Source organism: Dermacentor albipictus, unplaced genomic scaffold (genome assembly GCF_038994185.2).
Source record: "Dermacentor albipictus isolate Rhodes 1998 colony unplaced genomic scaffold, USDA_Dalb.pri_finalv2 scaffold_12, whole genome shotgun sequence".
Classification (NCBI taxonomy): domain Eukaryota; kingdom Metazoa; phylum Arthropoda; class Arachnida; order Ixodida; family Ixodidae; genus Dermacentor; species Dermacentor albipictus.
The window spans coordinates 15,245,925-15,273,783 of NW_027225566.1; the positions used below are offsets into that span (position 1 = coordinate 15,245,925).

General features: G+C 43.0%; 1 long non-coding RNA gene across 2 annotated transcripts; it reads right to left on the reverse strand.

The window, feature by feature from the left end:
• Window positions 1–16,132: 16,132 nt before the first annotated feature.
• On the reverse strand, window positions 16,133–26,267 carry LOC139051546 (uncharacterized). 2 transcript variants are annotated; one of them, XR_011509426.1, is made up of 4 exons: window positions 26,206–26,267; window positions 24,688–24,805; window positions 22,175–22,287; window positions 16,133–16,262 (listed from the first exon to the last, which is right to left on the reverse strand). It is a non-coding gene; the product is annotated as an uncharacterized lncRNA (long non-coding RNA). The 2 variants fall into 2 exon arrangements; XR_011509425.1 differs by lacking the exon at window positions 26,206–26,267 and having other exon boundaries at window positions 24,688–24,820.
• Window positions 26,268–27,859: the final 1,592 nt, after the last annotated feature.

The following is a 27,859-nucleotide window of genomic DNA, read 5'->3' on the forward strand; positions in this document are numbered from 1 at the left end:
AGAAGAATGTCTCATTACCTGGCTCTGGTGTCGAAGCCCTTTCAGTGCTCTGCACTTGTGTGCAGCTTGTACCTGCAGCAGGACATTCGTTTGGTGACAGAACTGCCAAGACTGCAGAAAATATGTCCTGAAAGATGTGATGAACTGCCACAGAGAAAAATGATCCTTACAAGGCTCTGACATGCAGTCCACTGCATTTGGCTGGCTTGGAGCTGGGGCAACAGCGGTTCCTGATGACTAAAGTGGAATTACCACATACATTATCTTCTGAAAGATTCACTGAACTGCCACAGAGAAAAATTATTCTTACTGGGCTCCGACAAGTAGCCAGCTGATAGTGGCTGTACAATCGTAGCCGGGGCAGCAGTGGTTCCTGAAGGTAAAACTTAATGAGCACTCTCATATATGATATTCTCAAAGGTTCAACAACACGACCACAAAGAAAATGTGTCCTTACTGGGCTTTGCAGAAAAAATTGTATGGTGCAGCTGAACCAGAGGTACGGGATCTGTGGTTCCAAGAGATAAAACAAAAATATCCAAATTTAGGTGACAGATATGAGTGAACAAGTCATCCACCAGATTGTCAAAATATATAAAAGTGCCAATGGCTAACAACAGTGGCCCTTTGTACTAGTTGCATCAAATAAACATGTGAAGTCAAACTTGTGGCCAAACAAGCAGTTCATGCCAGCTGCCAGTTGCCATCAAAGACAGGAGCGCATATCATGGTGATAAAGCATGATTCAGGATAATCATTTTCTGTTATGCTCTCTTTTTCCTCTCGCCCCCAGTAAACCCCATGCCTTCTACGTGCCATTTGCATGAATAGCACACAGAACAGGGAATGCATAGAGGGTGTTTTTATGAAGACTTCTAGCATTATTTAAGAATTGCCATTATGAATAAACGGAGAGCTCTTATGAGGTTGTGATTTTTGGAGAAAGCCCAAATGACAGACGCCCATAAAGATATGTCGTCATCCTTCAAATGGCTGTGGTCATTAAAAATAGCCTCTTAATGTATTTTACTTCTCAGCAGTCACAGTGCATTTTACAGACCCTAGAAAGTCACATTATGGAGTGTTTCCCAAGAGTGAGGAGCCGTAATAAGGAACATTTTTTGCCAGCTGATGGGCTGAAAATTAGTATTTTTAAATGTTCTTGCATATTGAAACAGAACACGCTCATAATTTCAATTATAATTTTTCCAAAACTTTATAAACAAAAGCCAAGTCAAGACTTTTGTACAATGTTAGAAATATTAAGCTAACAGAAATGACACAATTACACACTTTACAACTTACCGTTAGCTCCTTGTGCTCCTGTTGGTCCTGGAGGACCTGCCACCACCGAAACTTCCAATAAGGTGGCGTAGATAATCCTGCTCTCTGAAATGTTTGCAGTACATCATGCTACAGATGACTGGAGTGCTTCCACAGTATAGAATGCAGTTTGGTACAGTTGGCTGTGACCTATGGTAGACACGAACATGTAGATACCAATTTGCTAATACAGCTTCACAAGCACTCTAATGAGTATGCAAGAACAAAATTTTATTTAGGATTGGAACGTACACCTGCAGACACACTAGAAAGCAAATAAAATTGCTCGTTGACTGAGGTTTCTCCACTATCTACATTAGCTTTCAATAGTCTGAAATATTTCGAGTATTCCAATATTAGAAAAGACAAAGAGGTTCAAAAAGTCCACCTCACCTTCACAAATGTTTTTGTTATTCTTCTCTTATGTTTTTTTGCATAGGCACTCAATCATACTTCATGTGATACAAACTTCACTGTTACTTTTGGCTAATACTGCACAATACAGCTCCGTCTCCTTTCATTAATCAATCAGAATACACTTCAATCATCTGCTGAAACAAGCCCAGAAATTTTACTTTATATACTATGATGCCCTAGCAGTTATTTCAAGACAGAAAAATTACGAACTAATGGCATGGGAAACAGGAAAATGTGAATGTTGCCAAGGCCTTTTAAAGATATGACTAATTCCCATCAGTAGACGAGTGAAAATTCCAGGCCTAGATTAACTAACAACTAGACATATTTAAGATGGTTAGGATACTTAAACGAAAGGGCCAATGATGCGAGCAGTACGAGCCAACTTACGGGCTCACTTGGGCCGAACTTCTGCTAGGTGGAAACAAAACCAGCACCATCGTCAAAATATGCATTACTGCAATGGCACAGCATTACACATTTAATGAACATTCATGGACCCAGAAGATGGGCTACAGCAAACACATGTCCATGTGAGGGCCATGTCACACATTGTCATGCTGCAACGTGGCAACCCGAGTCAAGTGAGCACTTGCCTTGCCAAGCGTATAAATGCATAGGCTGTCTTCCAGAGCATTGCTTCAGTTCAGTTACAGCTTTCCATGTACATTTTAGACGAGCTACCCTATCTAAGCTAATGGCAGCTGCTGCCAGGGAGTATCCATGGCAGCGACTGGTTGAAGACCGTTACTTGGCAACAAATTGTGTGATAGAGTTTAGTTTAGTTTAGTTGCAGTACTTTAGCGAGAGTGCTTCGTTATGTTGCATTAAGGTATACCTGCAGAACACGATTTCCATGCAGAAGTGTGCGATCGCGCCAACAGATCGTTAATTGAGTATTGCTGCTGAATGCATCAATTCTCTGCCATGTTCTACTGCACTCGAGTATATTTAATTCCACCTTCAGCAAACGAACGCTTACTCACCACTTGCTAAGTCTTTTGAAGCCAAATCATCTTGCAGATGTGCATATCTGTTCTCCAAGATGAGCATCTTTTCCTTCAGATTTCTTAGCTCCTCAGTGACGTCTTCAAACTGCTTGCTTTGTTCCTGAAGCTGCTTACTTTGCTCTACAGTTTCTTTTTTGCACTTCACAAGTTCTTCAAGAACAACACATCCTTGGTCACAGCATGTGCACTGCACATGCTGTTGCGGGCATGCACCTTGGATTTCTGCGAGCAGTTCCCTTTCTATACTTCGTTGAACTTCCACTCTCATACTTTTTGTTGCCTGTGTGACCTGCTGTTGTAAACAAAATCAGTTTTAATAACATGGCAAGAACACAACAGAACTCATCGCAAAATCCCTTCAGTGCAATCTCGCAAATGTAAAACACACAGCATATGCACAAAAAATGCTTACATGATAATTTTAGGCAAAATTTTGCAGTTGAACAAAAATTTGTCCCGCTCCCAGATTCGAATCCCAAACCGCGACAAATCTTTAGGGCACAGCTCTTAGGTGCCGGTTCCTGCAGCAAGCGTCAGCACTGTCACTTGTAACCAGGCGAACAAGCACAGCAAAGAATGAAAGAGGGAATGCAGAACGCCGCAGGGTATGAAAGAAGCGAGGAGCAAAGCAGAGAGGAGCACAGCAGAGAGGAGGGTGCAGCAGAACCATGAGGCAGAAAGCGGAGGGGGGTATGGTGAAAGCATGAGAAGCTCAGTTTGGCGACGATAGCTACAAAATGGTGCCAGAGTAGCATGCGTAATCTGGGAGGTCTGGCGGTGGTGGCTGTGAATCGCGCCCCCGCGCTGGCTCTCATGATCTGAAGATTGGCAAAGTCGTGCCACACTTTGTCCCATTCGCAACATGTCACACGAGACAGATTGGCTGTGTCAGGCAATATATTCCAAAATGAAAACACGTACAGAGTTGCGCTCAAATTTCACCTTATGGAGCATCGCAATTGTTGAATATTCTTCAGCTGCAAATTATCGTTTTAAATTTTATATTAAGAACAATGAAGCCATCTGTCTGCGTTCCTGTTGGCGGTTTCTGCACTGAGGGGTGTTTTAAGATCATTCACACATGAGCAAAGCATGGCTTCCTTCAAGCTATCATTGAATTTGCTCTTGAGCTTCCGCATGCTAGCCACCTGGTTACCTCGGTTGAGCAATCACCCCGGAAAAGCGGTGGTTGTTTGTTTAACCCTGGGCAAGGACTAATTTTCTTTGCCTGTGAAGCCTTATTTGAATCTACAGAATGCATGACAGCACAGAAATTCACTTTCATACATCCCCAATAAAAAGATCTACTCAAACTCAAGCATGCTTAAATCTTATTAGAAGAAATTTACCGCATGCCAAGCTTCCCTGAAAACGCAATGCAGTGAAATACAGTGGTACCTCAGTTTATAAGTCTAATTCCATAACTCAGGTAGCATCTGAACTGATCACGGATTTAACCACAGTTTCCCATAGGAAACAATATAAATGTGGTTTATCTATTCACACTCAAGGCATCTTTAAAAAATTGCAGACCTATAACACCATCTAGCATAGTCAAGAAAAAAATTAAATTATTGGGTTTTACGTGCCAAAACCACTTTCTGATTATGAGGCACGCCATAGTGGAGGACTCCAGAAATTGCACCTAAATCCGTGCACCTAAATCTAAGTACACGGGTGTTATTCGCATTTCGCCTCCATCGAAATTCGGCCGCCGTGGCCAGGATTCGATCCCTCGACCACGTGCTCAGCAGCCCAACACCACAGCCACTGAGCAACCACGGCGGGTGAGCATAGTCAAGCGGGTGAGCATAGTCAATAATTGTACTATTCAATTTCCTAAGCATTTTATCATTTTCTGTAAGCTTATTGCCATGTGGCAACAATGTTAAGCACACAGAGGTATACGCGCCATATATAGTACTGAACAGAAAGATATATTTTGCATTTGGGTTCTATGAGGTAAACTGCTCAGAATGTTGGTGCTGTGTTATGCCTGACCGCTAGCATAGAGGAACGGTCTCTTGAACAAGTACTGCCATTGTACTTTACTCACACAGCACAGGCAGCCCACCATGTCAATAATTTGTGTATTCCAATAATATACTGCAAGAAAATATCAAACAGTAGTCAAGATATGTGTGCAATGGTGAGAGAAACATTAATGATAGGTGAGAGGTTGGCCACAAAAAAGCCTTAGTATGCTACTACACGTTTAATATGTAATGAGATGAAAGAATGCGAGAAAAAAAATGCACACGCATTCACTCACACAAACTCTGAAGGGAGCAGCAGTGAGCCCCTTGAGGTCAACTAAGTGGAAAGTGGAGCTTACAGCATCACCAATAACCAAAATGTTATCCATTATTGTGGTGCAGCCAAATGGACCGATATCAATAACATTTCGTTTATTTTGGGTGCCATAAAGCTCCCCTATCTTCATGTTCATTTAATGATGCTCATTGCTACCCGTTTCAGAGTTCCTAGAAAAGTAGATGCATGTGCATATTTTTCTTTATTCACACAAGATAGGCTGGATCCTGATCCTGCCGGCCAAAAAGAAATATGGGGTTTTATGTGCCAAAAACACTTTTTGATTATGAGGCATGCTGTTGTGGAAACGTCAAGAAATTTTGACCACCTGGGGTTCTTCAACGTGCGCTTTAATCTAAGTACACGGGTGTTTTCGCATTTCGCCCCCATCGAAATACGGCTGTCTTGGCCAGGATTTGATCCCGCAACCTCGTGCTCAGCAGCCCAACACCATAGCCACTGAGTAATCATGGCGGGTGCACCTGCTGGCCACTTTGAACAAGAACAACAAAGTGCGTAGCGGTATGCACGCTCTCAGAGTATAAACCATTATTAAAAGAATGTTCTGCCGAGGCGTCGCTTGTTAACTTTGTGGCAATGTATTGAACCTGTAGTATCATTCCACACCTTTTGTTCGCCTAATCTTTCCATCCATCATTGAAATTTATCTCACCAGCACACACATACTTTCACTACCGGTTGATATTACGGTTTCCTTGAGATAAATTCTTGGACTACACAAATTACGTACACAGCCATGCGGTGTGAATAAAGTATGACAGAAGTGTGTGTTCAAGAGACCTATTGCCCTAAGCTAGCAGTCTGGCATAATGCAGTAGCACCAACATTCCGAGCAGTTTGGCTCACAGGACACAAACGCAAAATATATCTTTTTGTTTACTGCTGTACCCTGAGCAGAGTAGACCCTGTGCTCATGAAGATGGCAGACATCTAGCAGCTGTGACCTCATGTGAATGACGTCAGTTTCAGTTATGATTCATCGTCAGATTATTGTTTGTATAGGTTAGCATAATGTCTAATCATGATTTCAATTTGGATGATAGAAACCTGCAAAGCCCAGACCATCGTCTGCTGTTCAATGGCCGATGACATGAGTTAATACAAAATAAAACATATCAACCATATATCACCGAAGTGTAGTCAGTGAGCGTGATCAACAACCATAGTAGCAATGTGGGCTTGTTGGTATGGCATCTTGGCGGGAGTGTTTTAGCGTGGATAAGACTGGACAGTGGACACAAGAACACGCACAGTACACACACAGTACACACACAGCGCTACACGAATTGCCGCATGTGCCTTTTGTGTGTCATCTTGTTCCCAGTCTTATTCGAATAGGCGCCAGAACACTCGCACGATTATGATGATTTATAGCCATCCCACCTGAAACGAGGCGGTGACAGCCTAGCTGGCTTGAGTTAATCAGGTATGCTATATTTTTTCTCCTTCCTCAAAACTTCTCCATCTGCCTTGCACCGCTATCTATGCCTGTAATGGATCCGTCCATATCAATCTCTTCCCTGCCTTTTTTCCACCAATACTCCGTCTCTTGCTTATCTCAACTGCTAACCAGTTGATGCTCCCGTCCACTCTAAGTACCAGCGCTTCTGGAAGGTGGACCTTACCTACGGCTCTCATTGGGTGAATCCCTTCGCATAACCATGCCAAGAGCCTGATCAACGCTCCCGTGTGCTGAGGCTAGCAAACTAAGTCGTATTAATGCTGCGTGCATAAATAGAAATACGTGTACTGTAAAAAGAACAAAGAGGTGGTAAACAGCAGGCTAGCTTAATTTATAGAAACCATACTGTTACACAACGTTGTTTGTCACTTGAGGCAAGTTTCATCAACAGAGGTAAGCTTTTGGAAATGGTGCTGTTAGTGAACAAGAGCATTCATGAAATGAGATAACACTGTGGTTATATAGGGTGTCGCTGTCTACCGCAGCGCCATGAGAAGGCGCGTGGTTGGAGTCGCCCAAGGGAGAGGAAAAAGAGGATGGAATAAAGGCAGAGAATGAGTAATGCCTCCATTACTGTCGTACTGAGTAATATGTATGACATATCAACTGTACAATGTTTAAATGACAGCATATTGAGGAATTTTTATGAAAATGAACAAAGCACAAAGAAACAGGTGTTGGGTGTTTAGTTATCTATGCTGAAAATCACAAGAAACAGTGCGTGGGAGGATGTAATATATGCTCTACATGATGTCTTCTGCAGAGGTAATTTCCCTAGAACAAAGGTGCAATGTTCTTGTAAGGCCTTCAACAAGCCTAACTTGTTTAGAAAATGCTAGCAAGTATACCAACATTCCTTCGCTCATAAAACATAGCCACATGACCCAAATCAGTAGTAACATACAAAACTAAAATCCTGTTAACCATAAGTTGCCATACCTTTCCTTTGGCCCTCTTCTTGCCTTTCTCCAAGGAGACTACAGGCTTTCTGAGCCTTTTGGACATATGCGTTCTCATATCTTCTTCGGTTTCTGCATTGCATTTAACAAAGTATTACAAAGCTGACACTGCTGACAGACAGCAATGTTAGGCGAGAAACATAAAAGGGTCGTAATGAGAAATCTGGTCAGCATACTAGTTCCTCTGGCATTACTCTCGTTTCATCTTTTCATAATTGCAAAGCATTTGCAAGTGTGGCTCCCACGTCCACTGCATGACTGTTATCTGTTCAAGCAGTGGACAGGTGTCATCACATCCCACTAAATATGGAGTCAATGAACACTATTTAAGCCGAAAATTTTGTGTCGAAACAAAAAGTATACTGATAACTGACAAAAGCACACACTTGCGCTGATGGCTCCTGCGAAGCGGTGTCCGCATTGAGCGCCCGAGGCAGGACGTGCTGCACCCACCCCCCATTTCTTAACGCCAACCCTTTCAGGCATGTTGCAGACAGCCCGAGACTCTAATCAAAGCCATACCCAGAGATACGTCTCAGGCGGACCTGTGTGCAGCCGCATCGAAACCCCTAAGCCTCGTTACGAGATTCCGTCGGCCGTTTGCTAAACTACTGCACAATGAGTGGGACAAAGCACACGCTGGTTAAGATTATATCGTTCGAAAGGCGCGTCGTATAAGCTTAAGGTTTGCCTAATGAGGAATGAGTGGTACTTACCAGCCATGTGCAGCACTCTGGCCTTATAGTATCCTCCCGACGTGGTGTCGTCCCCATTCCACCACACGTCGTAGCGGACGGTGGGATCGAAATCCGCAATATTTTCAGGATGAAAGTTTTGCACTGCGGTGTGCTCCAGAACCGCAGTGGTCATGTCCACGTCATACTCTACTAATTCGCGCATCTCGACCAAGGAGGACATGCACAATTTGCTTGAAATCGACGAACAAAAAGCGACACAGTCGTATCCTTCAAGATGACAGCTGTGTAGTCTATGGATATGGATTCGCATGCGACTTCGCCAGGACCATAGCAGAACCAAAATAAGAAAAGAAGAATAATGATATAAAACAGCAGCGGCGTCAAAGTTGTACAGAAGCTTAATGATAACAGTTTTTATAACTTCATTAGGCGTAAGCATTCATAAAAGACCACGCAACTCATGTGAGAGTAACTGTAACTGCGTTACAAAAACATGGGTTATATTTAAGCAAGAAATCAACAACGCGTCACATGAATTAGATACTCTAAAGTTATATCTAGAGCATTGGGAGCGATATTCTGCGAAAAATAATAAGGACCACAGCAGAACCAAAATAAGAATAATGCTGTAAAACAGCAGCGGGCTCAAAGTTTACAGAAGCTTAATTGTAATTTTCATAACTTCATTAGGCGTAAGCATTAATAAAATGACGTCGTAACTCATATGAGAGTAAGTGTAACTGCGTTACAAAAACATGGGTTATATTTCAGCAAGAAATCAACAACGTCACATGAATTAGATACTCCAAAAGGGTCTGTTATATCTAGAGCATTGGGAGCGATATTCTGCGAAAAAGACACACATAGGGTCAACAGCGCACGGTCAATGCTGATTTCAGCAAAAAAAAACATTTCCTTTTATAGTTGCAGTAATGCAGCACAGGTATCGCGAACACAAGAGCTGATCAATTACATAGATAAGCATGCATGTGCGTCCCCAGAAAGGCTGTATTCGAGACGATATGTAGCAATTTCTGCCGCGAACTGTTAAAGGAATGTTGATCGCCATGACGCTACATATATGATGGTCCAAGCTTGTGCATATATTTATCAGATCTTGCAAATTGGCACTGCCGAAACAAGGAAATTTGAAACAGCTTGATTCTGTTCAGAAACGGGTAATCATGTATGCAATTTAATTAACAACGCATTGGAATTTCTGCTCGAGGAAAACTGAAGAAAGCTTGTATGCACGAAAGCTTAAGAAAAAAACGGGCACTGAAATAAAGATCATAAATGCTCAAGAACCACAATCATACAAAAATAACTTGTTAGGCAAGTTTCTGATTGGGGTTGCAGAAGTCGCTGGGTGTGTGAGCGCAGAACCAGCGCCGCAGGACTCAGCAACTCAGCGTCACAAGTTGGTGGCTAATATATACATATATATATATATGTATGTATATATATATATATATATATATATATATATATATATATATATATATATATATATATATATATTTGCGTATACATGTGTGTGTGTGCGTGTGTGTGTGTGTAATGTTTCATTATTGCGTATGGCAGCGCCTCTAGGACACCAAAGTGGCAAATGGCGCACCGAAGCTAGAACGCGGACATGGTCCATGGGTTGGGGCTCACGAAGGCCCACGGCCAGCCCTGCTTCTAGCATCGATCCTCCCGCTTTACATAATCTCAGCTGCTCTATAAGGCCTCCGTTTGCCGGTTACATGTGCCCTCCTGTTACTTGTAAAAAATGAAATATATCGTCGAGAGGAGAATATAGCCGCCCGCAGCTTCTGCAACACGGATCAGAGTTTTGACGGCTAATTGGCTGTGGTTTACTGAAGGGGTAGGCTGTGCACGCCGCTTTTATAAATGTGCTGCAACTCCAAGATGTGGTAGAACTGCGCGCAAAATATGCAGGGACGTCGATTATGCTTCGATCAGTTGACAGAGCACAAAATAAAGTTAATCTAGCCACTTGCTTGTCTGACATACGTGCATGTGCTTGATAATTCACGAGCAAGCACGAGTAAAGTTAAGATATAGTATCTTCTCGGCTGCGATATTCAGAATCTCTCTTCCGGATCCTTTGTCGCTTTGCACTAGCTTGGTCAGAGCGAATGTTGTGCTAGCATAACCAACCTTATAAGAAAAAACAGAAGGACAAAGGGCGTTTACCCTTTCGCTATCCCATCAGTAAAACATTTATTCAATCAGTCAATCATTCGTATACGCATGCGTGCGTTCCATGTTTTTTTACTTGTATGTGTATGCCGCAACCCTTCAAGGCGGTTTTCCGAACCCTTCATTTATACAGTGATTCACAATAAACAAGCAACTAATCAGTTCGTCATTTTTCTTGAACAATGCTTTCACTAGGTCACTCTAGTCATGTCTAATGTTTCTAGCTTTAACCAACGTTACGGGTATGGATAAGCGGTTACAAATTTTCACAGCGGCCGATGTGCAGGCTCCGAGTCGCATTTCAAGCCGTAACATTTTTGCTTACAAGTTGTTTGGCTGTAATTACGGCCAGCAAATAAATTGAAACTTTTTTTTGCATTTTTAGTGACATAATGTACTTTACAATCTAAGCGTTATAATTTGACATTGGCTTGGCATCACGTGATTTCGCCAGCAGAACGTGATTCTGACCACTAACGCGAAGCCAAGCTATAGCCAAGCTAACAGTTGACATCGTGCATCGTGTGATCGTGTGTGAATTCAGCGTTGCGCCATTGCTTACGCTTACATTGTCACATTAGACTGCCTCACGGTGTTCGCCACAGCGGAAAGTTTGGGCTTTCGAACTTTTAGCAATGTCCCAAAATCAGCGGAACCACTACAGGCAGTACCTGCAGCCGGACTCGAACGTTCAAGTGCCACGGCAAACTCGAGAGTACGTGCTGAAAAGAGCCAAGTCATCCACTGCTGCAAGTCAGGTACGTGTCGTTGTAACTTTCAATATTCCTTTCTACGATTAACAAAAAGCAGTAATGAGTTTTACTGCATGAGGGGCAAACTATAACGCGCCAGAGACGTCGGTCTCCTTCCCGAGCCATTTGTCCAAAAAACGCTTGTCTTGAGTGTTGCCCCGCATATCGATCGGTCTCGACGCGAGGAAAGCGAGAATTGTTTCGTGCTGGTACTCGATCGGGACGCGCATGTTTCTTCTAAGTGCGGTTACAGCCAAGGAGGTTTCGTTACAACGTGCCCCGATCGAGTCACGGTTGCCGCCGCACATAACTTTAGCGATCAGTTTTCTCTCAGAACGAAGTTCACGAGGTATCCTAATCGTGTAGCTACTGTATTGTTTCCAAATTTCAGTATCAGTTATTACTGACATTGAATTATGCAGTTTTACTGACTTGTTAATTCAGTCGCTTGGAGGGAGACATACTTTAATGCACTGTGATTCATGTGGTGAATGTTTTCTGCAACTGCTGGCAGGATAACTTCTTTGCTTTTTTTTTCTATGCAGTATAAGGCATCTATACTAATTGAAATGGATTTTTGTGAGATTGAGCATGTAGACACATTGCAACACTTCTATTTCAATAACCCAGTGAAAAATTGGTTCTTTAAGGAACATTGTTGTGGTAGGCATTACTGTGAGTAGGACGAACTATGTGCAGAGGTGAACACTTGGACACATGGATATTGCATCTGGATGGTTTAACTTTTAAACATGGAACAATAGCTCGCTACACATAGCCAGCCATGGCTAGGGGATTTCCTCTTGACGTCCACATTTGTTGCTATAAAGTGCAGGAAGGGTGTGATGATGCTCATGAAACAAAGTGACTTAGATAGCAACGGGAGATCCTACAAAAACACAATACTTGGTTACATTGGCATCACTTCTCGGCACATAATTGGCTGTCCTAATTACTTCTGACCCTTGTGCTTAGACCTAAGCTGACCTGCTATGCCGTTCCAACACTATTTGTAAATACAAGGCAGGGTGCTTGCAAAAATGACTTGGCCAGAGGTGGCTGATGACAGAATAGACGCACTCCTAGGGAGCACATTTTCACAGCGTTTCGTTAACTTAGGTAGGGTTAGTAAACTGAGGTAAAATTCGGCAAACATTGCTATTTGTAAAGAGAAACATTCTCGAATGGAAAGACCCCTACACCTTGCTGCTCCATGGGACGTACACTGTCGCACCCTTAATTCAATTAAATATGTGTGTAGAACAACACGGTTCTTGTTTGCGCTGAATTTTAATCAATGCACTGCCTTTGCACAGGAGAGGTAATCGCACTGTTACCACTATGCCCTATGTATGTGTCTTGTGAATGCGACACTTGTTTTGTCAGTGTTATCCCTCGGAGATAAAATTTATTTGTTTGCTCTTTCAGACAAATTTGGCAAACCTGAGCAGCCCTTCCGCGGATGTCAATAACATTGATTCCAACGAGAATGAAGCAGATAACCTTGGGCAGACTGATCTTGCTTCTGAAAGTTATGCTCGTGAAAGCACAAGTGCCTATGTCAGCAACGTAGAAGGCACTAAGGAATCTGCAAGTGAAATAGGCAGCAGGGATGAATGCAGTTCTGCCTTCGAGTTGAGCAATGATGATGATGCAGAAAGTCAACCAGAGAATGCTGCTGAAGGAAGCGAGCATGAAGCCCTTGAAGATGATGAGTTTGACATGTACTTCACAAAGCTTTCAGAGGAGTGCCTTCCGAACCAGACAACAACAAAAGCACAGGCTCTTCTGGCATATGTTGTTACTTCTGGCCTTACATGGACACAACTACAAGGGCTTCTTACTTTAAAAAATGCTCTGTTTGGGGTGCAAGTTGTGCCATGCTCTACATATTCTGTGAGGAGGCTGTGGAAGAACAGAAAAGAAGCATTAAAGAAGCATTAACCCATTAGGGACCGGTTTCTTTATTTTCTTGCTATCTTGAAAGAAATGTCATATCTGAACGTACATTTACACTAATAATTCACATGCAAGAAATTATTACTCTTGCCTAATTAGTTTTTGAAATATAGCCTGTGAGCATATGGTCACACTGGGCCCTTACGTTACAGCAAAATACGCGAAGGTAAAAACATTTATTTCAAGCCATGAAACATCACAAAAAACATATATAGCGAATAGTCGAGCACTTATTTAGTGTGATATGGTTTAAATCATGGAATACACATGCCGACGTCATACTTTGTGCATTGTGTGTGCACCGCGCTGTTGCAATTATCTCATGCACACCTCCACCTCTTGCCATTAGGTATTGGTGCAACAAAGTGGGCCACTTGGTCATACCGTGTACCAGTCAGGACATCACCAGTCTGTGGTATTCTGCGTCGACCAGGTCCTCTAGGCTTATTGTCCCATCGCATCAGGTAGCTTTGTGCAATTCGCGTGCAGAATTCCACCTGCGTGACGTTGAACCCTGTGCTACGAATTAGCGCCCAAGCGTTGCTGATAGATACATCAGAAAGGGAAGTGAAAATTGGCCACCACCACTTTTTGCCACGGATTGCAATCCTATAGGCGCCTGCATTTGCATCCATCTGGTCCGTACCTCCTATAAATCTTGTACTTAGTAACAGTGTTTGGATGCGCCACCTTGATTCGCTTCTTCTCAATATACGAGTACTTGCCCTATCGAGTACGGCGTTGTCAAAAAGATCGAACAACTCGACAGGTGAAAAGTCCCTGTAAGCAGCAAAGTTTGAGTCGCGAAATATGCCAAGGCTTGTCTGGAGATCGCCTTTCGTCCACTTCGAAGCAGTGGATAAATTTGCCGGAATGGCCGCATCAACTACACAAGAAGAAACCTCTGATATTCTCTCACCTTGCTCACCGGGGTCGTCATCGTCCGAGTTGCATACACCAATGCGGCGTCCGTCAGAGACAACAGTTTCAGCGCCAGCTAATAGCTACCACCTGCTTAGAATTTCAATGAGGCCACCTGAGTCTTCATCGGCCGAGTTTTCATCCAAATAGGTGCTAGCCTCTGGCGGCTTGATATGAATCACTGACACGTCGTCATGTTCCTCTACGACTGCTTCGCTATTTCTTCCAACATCGACCTATTCAGGCAATAAAATAAGAAATAACCTCTGCGAGAACGCGCCAGCAGCCGTGCACGAGATGATAATGCAGTTAAAAAAAATAAAAATTTAGGTAGTTAAAAGCCCAGCGTGACCATATGGCAACGCGCAAGATAACGCACTCGTTCATGGATAAATCAAACATTAATCTTTCACAAATGGTCATCGAAGGTCACATTTTCAAAGAGCAATATGGAGGTAAGGATATCTGACTATTGCCTAAACAAGTAGTAAAAAAATGCACACTTACACCTTGGAGCGATGCATGGCAACGCTACTCGCAGAGCGACACTTATTCCTGCATTTTGCGAGGGGCTCCCACAAAACGACTGACAGCTGCTGCCACTTGGTATCTATAAAGGGAACTCTAATCTATCAAACGGCACGTCAAAGGCAATTTCGGTGCCGTTTTGTTTATCCTAATAAATTGAAATCAACCGTGCAAACTAACGTGACCATATGGTCACGCTGGGCTTTAATGGGTTCAAGAAGCACTGCCAGAAATGCCATCAATATCTGGGAAAGTACAGCGATGTCAAAGATGAAGACACCATCACTTGTGCTTCTTGCAGCAGTAAGAAGAAGCTGCAACATTTAATGAATTCTGCAAGTTTTTTCCTGATGTTTAACATTAAGCAGCAGCTTCTGGTGCTATTGAGACAGGTTGGCAGTACCTTGCTTTCGAATTTGCAGAAGATTGCATCTGTTGCTCATGTGTCGGCTGTCTGCTGTGACATCACGGATGGCATTCTTTACCGCAGTGTTAGAAAGCAGAAGAACATGACATGGAGCGACATCACTTTGACCATGAACACTGACGGGGCGCCTGTGTTCAATGCAAGTAAAAACTCTATATGGCCAATCCAAGTGATGGTTAATGAACTGCCAGTTTTAACTCGGTGGCAAAATGTGCTATTTTCAGGTGTCTGGTATTCGCATGTTCACCCACCTATGCACCTCTTCATGAAGCAGTTTGTTGAAGAAGTCAACAGCATCGTAAAGCTGGTGTGGTCCCACGCTGGAAGAACTATTGCGTCAGCATTGCACGTTATTGTGTGTTGTATGGACTCCCCAGCAAGAGTCGCTATCCTGAACAGGAAGCAGTACAATGGGTATTTTGGGTGCAGCTGGTGCTTGGAGCAAGGCATCACTATAGATGGTAAGTGAACTCACTTAAACAGCACACAGCTATTGTCAAGTCTATGAGAAAAACAGTGTGTGCTCTTTGCTTATCCATACTGGTATGCTTCGAATGCATTGTGCACAACTAAAAATAGGCTGTCAAGAAAGCTTTGTGGGTTGCATGTTTATCTGATCTTTGTTTTAGTGCATGTGCTGCACATTTGAAGGATACGAAATAGCTCCTGTCAAATCTCCTTACTGTCCCTATTGAAAAAATATGTATGAGAATTTCACGAGAACTTCTGTACGCTATTATTGCTCCGTAGACTCGACGACGTCGTACATCACATGTGTACGAGTGGACATCGTCACTGAACGAGATCGTTCTCGTGTGGGTATATTAAACGAGATTATTCTCGCATAGCTATGCTTGACGAGATAGTTCTCGCACGGCGATGCGAAACGATATCGTTCTCGTTTGTGTATGCTACATGAAAATGTTCTCATTCAGCTATGCAAAATGACACCATTCTTCTTTAGCTGCATTCTACAAGTGTTCGCATTTGTGTTGAATGAGTTCTTTTGTTCATGCAATATTTTTGGTGAAGTTCCACACAGTAACACCTTCTGCCAACATTGCAGCGATTAATTGCGATCACGTGAGTCGGCCGATGTGCCAGCTCAGAGACAAAGAGGACACTTTTTAGGGCCCACAATTAACACAAACCATCTTTATTTTGTATTCCGAAGCATGGTGGCCAGGTGCTTGTTCAGGTCCTTCAGCCTCCTTGCCTCCGTATCCACAGTGCTCGGCGTTTTTGAAACAGTGCTCGTATGCATCTGCACAAAAATGTAAACAAAGCAGCCAACCCTGTTAGATTACAACAAGCCATTGGAACTGACATGCACAATAGGTAGCTCCACTGCATAACTGATTTGGCTGGTTCTTGCATGATATTGTGTGTAAAGCGTGAACATCTCACAGAGAAACAGGAAAAAGAGAACACGGAGGTTTATGAGTTTTCTACCTACGTAAATTGATATTTCAAGATTAACCACAGCAGCTGAAAGCAAGTGCTGACATGCACAATAGGTAGCTCCACTGCATAACTGATTTGGCTGGTTCTTGCATGATATAGTGTGTAAAGCGTGAACATCTCACAGAGAAACAGGAAAATGAGAACACGGAGGCTTATGAGTTTTCTACCTACGTAAATTGATATTTCAAGATTAACCACAGCAGTTGAAAGCAAGTGCTCGTCCTCGCATTGTCTTGTTCTCGTCTCTGTTAAATGTTCGTGTTTCACAAACAATAGAAATGGCTGCAGAATTGCAATACAAGAACACTGAAATAGTCTAAGACTTTTCCAGAAGTATTTTACATTAAATGAAAAAGTATAACCAGCACAATGCGTTGGCGGGCTAGTTGGTGCGAATCCATGAATACTTTGTTTAGCGCAAAACGACACACACAAGAAAGACGACAGGACAAGGCACTACTCTCAACTGACATCATTTTATTGCGTCACTCCTTTATAGACCGCTCAAACCACAGGAACATGCGCAGTGAGCACCATGCGGTGGAGCCACCAACAACATCCGATCCAAAGAGCGCACTCATGCGACAGAATCCAAAAAACCAAATTCAGCGCTGTACAAAGTTAAGGAAGGCACACTAATGCACTGCGACTCCAATGACTTAATGAAAAATGCTTCCGATAACTCTCGGGCGGTGGTGTCACGGCTCTTTTTCAAGATCGTGGTATCACGAAACATGGGTTTGCATTTGCATGTTTTACAATGCTGAGCCAAATGGGAACCTGTGCCTGTTGGTATGGATCGCTCATGTTCTCTAAGGCGCTCGTTAACACAGCGGCCTGGCTGCCCTACATACACTTTGCCACATGACAAGGGAATGTTATAAACGACACTGACGCTGCATTCTACAAACTTCACGTGGTTCTTTTCACAATCAGGTTTTTTACTTGTTTTAGAAATGCGGCTGCACGACATTGACAGTTTCTGAGGAGCGGCAAACACTACCGAAATTGGGTATTTAGTGGCGACATTCTTTAGATTGTGAGCCACTCTGTGGCAATATGGCACAACTTCAGGCCTCTTCTTTCGTGTGATGCAGTTACTTTTGTGCAGCTTCCCTTTCAGTTTCTGAAGCAATACTTCCGAGACTGACGTCACCACCACACTTGGGTAACCTGCAGCCTATTTAACTGTGCAATGAAACTCATGTTCGCAGAGTGATGACAAGATTGCATTAAGGAAGATTCTAAACACATCAAAGCAATGGCGCGTTTCACAGTCTTTGAGTGCACAGACGCGTAAGGTAAAAGTTCCTTACGTGCGCGTGGCGAGTACATCCGACAGGCGTGGCCTGTTTGTAAGGATAGCTGCAAATCTAAAAACTGGAGTTTACCGTCCCTAGATAGCTCATGTGTGAAAGTTAAACCTTTGCCATTGTCATTAAAAAGTGTTAAAATATCAGCTACCGTCACGGAGCATTCGTTGTTAGCCTGTTTTATCACAACAAGAAAATCGTCAACATATCTAAAAATTTGAACCGAGTCATTGTTTAAGGCACTCTTAAGAGCGCGGTCGACAGAACATAAAAAAATATTACAAAGAGCCGGCGCCACACATGAACCAATACACACACCATTTTTCTGGATAAAAAGGTTATTTTCGAACAGGATAAAAGTTGCACTTAAATAAAATTCAAGAAGGGACATGAAACTTTCCGAAGACAAGCCGGTGGCATTGCAAAAATCTACCTCGCCACTTTCTTCGATGCACGTCATCACACTGCGAAATAGCTCATATGCGGTATTGAATAGTAAAGATCTTCAACGTCAACAGAAAAAATGTCGGCTACTGAATGGTTGTCTTCCAGAAAGGAAACAACATCGAAAGAATCCTTTATGCCATAAGGATCGTCAATAGTTAAATGCTTCAACTGTTTTTGCAAAAAGCGGCTAACCAAAACCTGCCAACAGTTGCTTTCACTGACTATTGTACGGAAAGGCACATCTGGTTTGTGTGTTCTTGCAGTGAAAAAAACATTTAAAGCAAGTACCTTACATTGTTTAACATCTTTCACAATCTTGGTGAGGCCTATATTTTCCAACAAAGAAATGGCTTTGCGTTTTACCTTCTGAGCTTTCTCATTTGCCAGAATGAAGTGCTTGTTGACAGCCTCAATGGCTTTTTTGTTGAAGACAGCAGACGGAGCTATCACAAACCCGCCCTCTTTGTCACTCAGTAACAGCCGCAGTTCATTGTCTCTAAAGAAAGATACTGTCCTTTTGATCACAGTTGTCGAAGGTGGCGCGCTCCCAGTGGCGGTCCTACGAAGGCAGTCCACCCTATCGGGGAGGCACCGCTCCTGGTCCTCTAGTTCTGCTATCCTTGCGATGCACCTGTTCAAAGCCAGTAGCTCATGTGCAGAAATTCTTGGTTCCGTGCTGTACTTCGGCCCAATCTTTAGCAATGCAGCAACTTCGTCAGGAAGCCTGACGTCACCGAGTACCTGGAAACCAGCGGTGACCGGTTGCATTTTTTCCTTTCTGCACGGTAGTCTGGACCGGAGGACTAGCAGCAGCTGTGTCCACCAGAATTCTGTAGTCCAAGTTGATAGACGTCTGTAGAAACAAAACTTCTTCTCGGCCACAATAGGTGCATCGCGCGAGTAGCACACAGCTCTCAACCAGTCATACAGAAGGCGTACCTGTCGCCAAATTTCAGAATGAAGAATCCGACACATTCGCTGCACATGACCGACGGAAGGCCTGACGTTCCCGAAGAGACTCGCCACATCTTGAGGAACATGTCCATTCTTCATGCAGAACGTAAGCATCCTTGCACGGCACACAGCAAAAGCTATGTGACTGACCAGAACAGCAGGATCAGGAGACAAATATCAGTGGGCCCTTATATTTGTGTGTCTGTGTCATAGGCCTCACCAAGATTGTGAAAGATGTAAAACAATGTAAGGTGCTTGCTTTAGAGGTTTTTTTCACTGCAAAAACGCACAAACCGGATGTGCCTTTCCGTACAATAGTCAGTGAAAACAACTGTTGGCAGGTTTTGGTTAGCCGCTTTTTGCAAAAACAGTTTAAGCATTTAACTATTGACGATCCTTATGGCATAAAGGATTCTTTTGATGTTTCCTTTCTGGAAGACAACCATTCAGTAGCCGACATTTTTTCTGTTGACGTCGAAGATCTTTACTATTCTATACCGCATGATGAGCTATTTCGCAGTGTGATGACGTGCATCGAAGAAAGTGGCGAGGTAGATTTTTGCAATGCCACCGGGTTATCTTCGGAAAGTTTCATGTCCCTTCTTGAATTTCATTTAAGTGCAACTTTTATCCTGTTCGAAAATAACCTTTTAACCAGAAAAATGGTGTGTGTATTGGTTCATGTGTGGCGCCTGCTCTTTGTAATATTTTTTTATCTTTTGTCGACCGCGCTTTTAAGAGTGCCTTAAACAATCACTCGGTTCAAATTTTTAGATATGTTGACGATTTTCTTGTTGTGATAAAACAGACTAACAACGAATGCTCCGTGACGATAGCTGATATTTTAACACTTTTCAATGTCAATGGCAAAGGTTTAACTTTCACACATGAGCTATCTAGGGACGGTAAACTCCAGTTTTTCGATTTGCACCTATCCTTACAAACAGGCCACGCCTGTTGGATGTACTCGCCACGCGCACGTAAGGAACTTTTACCTTACGCGTCTGCGCACTCAAAGACTGAAACGCGCCATTGCTTTGATGTGTTTAGAATCTTCCTTAATGCAATCTTGTCATCACTCTGCGAACATGAGTTTCATTGCACAGTTAAATAGGCTGCAGGTTACCCAAGTGTGGTGGTGACGTCAGTCTCGGAGCTATTGCTTCAGAAACTGAAAGGGAAGCGGCACAAAAGTAACTGCATCACACAAAAGAAGAGGCCTGAAGTTGTGCCGTATTGCCACAGAGTGGCTCACAATCTAAAGAATGTCGCCACTAAATACCCAATTTCGGTAGTGTTTGCCGCTCCTCAGAAACTGTCAATGTCGTGCAGCCGCATTTCTAAAACAAGTAAAAAACCTGATTGTGAAAAGAACCACGTGAAGTTTGTAGAATGCAGCGTCAGTGTCGTTTATAACATTCCCTTGTCATGTGGCAAAGTGTATGTAGGGCAGCCAGGCCGCTGTGTTAACGAGCGCCTTAGAGAACATGAGCGATCCATACCAACAGGCACAGGTTCCCATTTGGCTCAGCATTGTAAAACATGCAAATGCAAACCCATGTTTCGTGATACCACGATCTTGAAAAAGAGCCGTGACACCACCGCCCGAGAGTTATCGGAAGCATTTTTCATTAAGTCATTGGAGTCGCAGTGCATTAGTGTGCCTTCCTTAACTTTGTACAGCGCTGAATTTGGTTTTTTGGATTCTGTCGCATGAGTGCGCTCTTTGGATCGGATGTTGTTGGTGGCTCCACCGCATGGTTCTCACTGCGCATGTTCCTGTGGTTTGAGCGGTCTATAAAGAAGTGACGCAATAAAATGATGTCAGTAGAGAGTAGTGCCTTGTCCTGTCGTCTTGTGTGCGTCGTTTTGCGCTAAACAAAGTATTCATGAAGCATAACCAGCTCATGCAAGTGAATACACAGATTTAACAGCTTTTTGCTACCGCACTGCGGAATATGCAGATGGAAAACACTGCATAGATGCCAGTGCAGAATAGTTTATAGGAAATATTAATGCACCTTTAATACCACTATAGAAACTAAATGAGTTTTTGTTAGCATGTTAGAGCACTCAATATGAACAGCTTCTATTACATGTCAGCTGCTGTCTGGCCCTGCTCCCGATACTGCACTGGTCAAACAAAGGTGCAACCACACTTTCTACAATGGCTATTTGTAATATTGCGTCAGCTTTTTAAGGCTAATTTTAGCCCCCCCACCCCCCCACCCAGTTATCTGGGAGCCGTTGCATCACAGTAACGACAGCTGAGACAAGGATCTGTTTGTACGACAAGGTTAATCTTCCTCTTTTGCTTACTTAAACCTCCCCTCACTTTACTAATTATGTGGCACAGCAACACAATTTTTATATGCCGCCTCTTTAAAAATGCCTAATTTATTGTACAGGCAGAAATAGCTTCGCTAACCGCAGCACTACTCAATTTTCATTAAAAAGAATATCTTACTCCTGAAGCAGTGCAACAACTACAGCTACCAAACTGGTTGTTTGCTGGTGCAAAATATTAATAAGCTTACCGGCTAATGTAAAAACTACAATATTTTTATCGTCATATCAGCATTCATAGTAGCCATGCCATGTGTCGCATTCGCAGTTGTGCAAGCAACATGCATTGCCGATTTATCTGTGAGCATTGCCCTTTCGCTTCTCGCTTGATATTGCTGGGCAAGCAGTCAAACTGGATAGTTAGACACTGGCTGTCACCTCCTTACCTTCCTTATGAATTGTGCATTAAATGAGGATTTTTTCTTGGTGAAAGAGTTCTAGTTTGAGGCCTAAACAAGCTCCATGGGAGTTTGCATTTAAGGAGTGTAACCATCCTCTGAAAACATGTACACGAGGAACACTGCAGAAAGAGCACTTTAAAAAAAGAACACGAGTGTATTTATCACCAAGGCCAACCCTTGTGTCTTCTTAAATATTTATCAAGTCAAACTCAAAATTGGTACTGAGGTGCAAGGTGTCCACAACGTATTACCTTGTGAAAGCACAGTGGTGCCTGGATGTTGTGGGACCAGCTCGGACGTGGAGATCAGCACTGATCAGCAACACAGCAGTCTCCTTACAGCTTTTCTGCAGGCCCAGCCACACCTGCAATAAAACAAGTGAGCTTGGTGCCACAAGAGTACTGTATTTACTCGCATAATGATCGCATTTTCTCTTTAAAGAAATGGTCACAAATTCAGGTGTGTGATCATTATGCCAGTTAAATTTCCCGCAAAAAGAATTTTTTTCATCCTGCGTTTGCTGCGGGATGGCAACAGGTCAACAAATAGGTGGCTGCCACTCTATGTAGTGCGGGACACCGAAACAAAAGTGGCGGCCGGCGTAGCAAGCTGAACACACCAAATGCGCCGAATGCGATTTTTTTTTCTCTCGAGTACATTACTTGCATTGAAAGTTTCTTCCATATCAGTAATGAATAATATTGTTAATATCGGTAAGTTTGTGGCAATAACGTCGCCATGTCCACTATGAGGGGGCAGAAACAGATAGGCACGCTTAGCTGCCAGTGACATAGAAAGACACGGCGGGCATGCTGCGGAAACTGCGGCATTTGTCTTCACTACTATCCTAATACAGCACGTTTCTGCTAAGGGTGGGCAAATATCTTAGCTGTGTTACAAGTGTCGGCGTATGGATAGGGTACACTTCTAACGTATCAGTGTAAACATGGCTGCTATCGTTGCCGCTCGTGATTTGTTGCGTGTCCACGAGTGCAGATGAGAAGAATCGAAAGGCATCTTTTTTGTTGTTGTTGACCACAACCATTACAAAGCCTACACATAATAAAGGCAATTTTGGTTGTAGCTTTTTTGTCATGGAAGTGCGGAAAGTAATGAAAGGAATGAAAACGAGCATCTGCTTAAAAATGTTTGGTGCGTGCAGACCGCTTGGTTTATCTTGAAGAGTTGTTCGCGTAGCATTCGACAGATGGTAAGCGCGATCATTAATAGCTAGACTTGGCACATGACATATCGCTGCAGCACGTTAGGGGTGCAATCATTACACAGGAAATAAAAAAAAATCTAATTTGGACGACAAAATTCAGGGCTGCGATCATTACGTGAGTGCGATCATTATGAGAGTAAATACGGTAAATATAGAAAGTGACACTGTGAACAAAGCAATATTTATTAGGTATGAAATGCTGATATTCGCCCGTAGAAAGCTTTAAGTAACAAAGCCTGCAAGATAAGAAAAATGCAATGTATGGGCCATCTGTAAAAGAACATTAATCAAAGGTCCCTTCATTTTTTAGTCCCTTCTCCTCCTCATGCATAGATGGCAGTCAGGTTAAGTACACTGGACCAGATTGCCACATAGTGTAAGCAAAGGTGGTCACTTTGTGGGCCAATTATGATACCATAGCACGACATGCATCCCTACGGTTGTTTTAATGTGTTCCGTAATGCTAGCCACCTTGTAGGCCCTACAGTGTCAAAGCATCCATAACTTTAACAGCGTTACCCAGCAGGGATAACCAATAAGTGTCCACAGCAGCACAACTCAGCATATCTATCAGGAAGCTTTCGTTACACTTTTACAATTCTCCTCTTATGCCTTCATCCAAATTTTTGTCAATACAAGCTTGAAGCCTCTGCATAATCTGAATGCACCAGGGCACTATAAAAAATACCACATCTTCCTACCCAATTCCATGCTTAATATAATACTGGAAAGTTCACTATCATGTGCAGAACAAACCAAATTGCTCTGGAATCAAGTAATCTTCCACTACCTGTGAAAAAAAAGCATGCAAGAAAGAGTACGTCGAGCACAGGGGTGTTGATGGATATTAAATACCACTGTCGTGCAGTAGACACCACGTCAACAAAACAGGCCAATGTATAAATGACTGGATCTGCAACCATGTTAACTGAATGCTCAGGTCATTTGGTGGTCACTTGGTAGTGCAAAGCTCACTTGCATTATTTTGTTTGAAAACTATGCAACTGTGGCAATGTGTTACGAGCATAGGGCTGGCAAGATTTGTGAGCCTTTCCTTATATGTGTGACAGAGAATCTGCGAGTTGGCTCGCCCTCCAGTGGATTATCAGATAGCAAGACTGCTTATTTATCATTGTAAAACAAGTGTCATAGTAGCCATGCTCCTTTTCGCAGTTGTGTGAGCAACATACATTGTCGATTTATCTGTTCTTACCCTTTCACCTCTCACTTTATATTGCTCTGCAAGCAGTAAAATTGGATGGCTGTTAGACTGTTATGTCCTGTCACCTCCTCACCTTTCTTATGAATTGTGCATTAAATAAGGCTTTTTTCTTGGTGAAAGAGTGCTACTTTAAGGCATAAACAAGTTCCATGGCAGTTTGCATTTAAGCATCCTCTGAAAACATGTACATGAGGAACACTGCAAGAAGAACGCTTAAAAAAAAGAACACGAGTGTATTTATCACCAAGGCCAACCCTTGTGTCTTAGCATATTTCTCAAAACTGACACTGAGGTGCAAGGTATCTATATCATATTACCTTGTCAATGAAGCAAAGCACAGTGGTGCCTGGATGTTGTGGGACCAGCTCGGACGTGGAGATCAGCACTGATCAGCAACACAGTAGTCTGCTTACTCTTTCTGCAGGCCCAGCCACACTTGCATTAAAACAAGTGAGCTTAGTCTCACAAAAGTATAATATAAAAATTGACACTGTGAACTAAGTAATTCTTATTAGGTATAAATAGGAATGAAATGCTGATATTCGCCCATAGAAAGCTTTGAGTTAACAAAGCATGCGAGATGTATGAGCCATCTGTGCAAAAACATAAATCGAAGGTCCCTTTTTTCGCTTCTCTCCTCCTTTTCGTGCATAGATGGCAGACAGGTTAAGTAAACTGGACTAGACTGTCACGTAGCGTAAGCAAAGGTGGTCACTTCTTCGGGGAGAAGCCTATAGGCTGCTTCTTGAAAGCGTATTAGAAAATGCTAATAATGCATATATGCATTATTCACAAGAGGCCTTGTTTCTCCCAGAATGCCAGAGCCAATCACATATGTCAAATTGACCATTTTAAAATGCATGAAAAGTACAGCATAGCTTTGAGGGTACCTCAAACTACTGAAATTCACATCGGCCAAGTTCAGCAGACAAGACCATAATCAAGCCTCTAGAAGTTGTGCATATTATTGCAAGTTGACAGAATAATGAGAAAGAGAAGGTGAGATGGTGCCACTATAGCATAGTTCAAACTCTATCCCACATCATGTGCAGAAGGGCAAAGAATGCGCAGCTTTCAGTTATACTCTCACCTGTGACAACTGCACCAGGTTGACTGACATGCGTAACAAGCAGTTTGTGATACCACGTTATTGCATCCTGCAACTGATGTGACATCAGAGATCAGCTTCAAGCTTGACGCTAAGCTATACTAGGGACACATAATGAACTGGCTACATTAAAATCTAAAGCAAAAGTGTTGATCATTGTTTGCCAGCCTGTGCACTTCATATTTTACAAAAGTTCTAGACAGAAATCCTGTGTTGGAAAGACAGCACGCACTTTCCTAAAGCTTTCTGTCAGCATCCACACTTTTCTATGCATACATTATTAACCATTATTTACTTTGACACACTGTACACAAGCAGCACACTTGGAAAAGCAGAAACTAACATGTTTTTAGATCAGTGAGTTTTTCTCAGTGCTTTTGTTGCTGCAAACTTAGCCTGCTTCTGGAACGTATCTTAGTAAACTTACCTAAAGCAAGTGTCCCTTTGCTAATTTTATTAGGGATTTTTCATTGCTAGCAATTAAGAAAGCAAAGCGCCAGGACTATTTTTTACGTGCATTTTCGCAATCCTATGCCACCCCATTTCTCAGCAGCTTTAGAACATCTTCGCTAATAAAACTTCATTCTCAATACTTAATGGAACATTAGTAAAATTGTAGAATAGCAAGAATTTATAAATTGCATGAGAGACTAAGAAAAGTTGACAGGTACCAAATACACGACCAGACCCTAGAACACATAAATGGCTGTGACCGTTTAGTACATACCTTGTCAAAGCAGGCAGGTCAGATGCTTTGTCGTGCTGTTCAAGCTGCATAGTGCCGCAGCCTATATGGTGCAGAGATGCCTCCGTCTCAGGAAATTGTGACATCCCTAAACAATAAATGTTCAGTTTATTGTAATCACTGCTGAAACTGCAAACTTGTGATTTGACAACATCGCGTCAAATTGGGGAAAGCTCTCGTATAGCCAGCTACATGAAGCTGCATCCGCTTAGAGAAATTAAATATTTCATCCTTACATCACAGGCGGTTATTCAACATGTCAAAGGCACGAAAACAAACAGAACACTAAACACAAGAAATACAGGTTGCCTTGGCGACAATCTATAAGCATCAAAGTTTGCATACAAGCTAAAATCTTCTCACGAGTCGGATCATTTGGATGCCGTCGCGCGTTAACGTTAGCTGTGAAAACATTTGCGCAACACATCAACGTACTTCTAGAATTGTCTATACGATTTCTTGCTGAGAAATTACGTACAGAAGCAGTGACATTTCCTGCTTGAATTTTTTTGCCCGTTCAGACCAAGCGATGACCCGGCGCTAGCATACTTCATAACAAAAAGAAAATAAACAATAGATGAAGCCCTTAGCAACATTAACCTCGGGGTAATTTTCGTGAAACTTTTTGCTAAATGTGCACTCCGATATCGAACGAACATTAGGAAATCACTGTTATTGTTCTTGTAGCTGTACTAATCATCTTCTGCTGCGCATGACAAGGTACAGTGCTCACGGAATGAAACGCGTCAATTTAGGGCTAACTAATGCCCAGACTTTCGTTTGAACCAGCTGCAGTTCGTGTCACATCGACGTAACTTTGGTGTGTACACTTAGAGCGGAGTCAGAGTCACCTTTAGTGACCAGATTCATAGCGACATGACATGGTACTCTCGAGTTCTCTGCACATATGCTGGGTTCTACCAAATACTCGCTGTCGCGTTTCATTCCGTGAGCACTGTACACTACATGAACCATAAGAATGCGCCAGGCGCCGGTCTTACCTTCCGAGGCGAGCGCTCCTTCGCGTCCGTTCACGCCGCATCGACTGCACCAACAGTCCGTCCAGCGTAGTGTTGAATTGCGGTGAACTACAGCACGCGATAGCACAACTATCAACACATTCTTCCGTGCACTGTGACCCGATGCGGGAGCGGCGAGACAAAGAAGCGCGAATTGACCGCACTACGATAATCAACAACGGCGCACCGCAAGAAATATACAGCGAGCTAATAGCGTTGCACAGGCCCCAGGGCTTAGTGATCGTTAATTCACACAAAAAAGGAGCACATGTTCTCTAAGCACCGCGTAAATATGATCAAACGATCAGCATCACATCGGCCGCCCGCCGCAACAACGCCTATAATCCACTTTAAGTACCCCAATTCCTCGCCTATGCGCACCATGCAGCCCGCTGCCGTTCCCGCCACCGCAGCACTGCCATCGACCTCCGCGCCAAGCATCCGAGCGTCGTCTGCTATAGCCTGGCTCAGTTATGGTTGTTAGTCGCGGCACTCGGCATTTACATGGTGCTCGCTGAATAAAGCAGCCGTTATTTCTTTCTGTTGTTGTTTAAGCTGAAGTATAATATTCTACAGACACCATACCTGAGGGTGCACGTCCGAAGAAAGTGAGATGG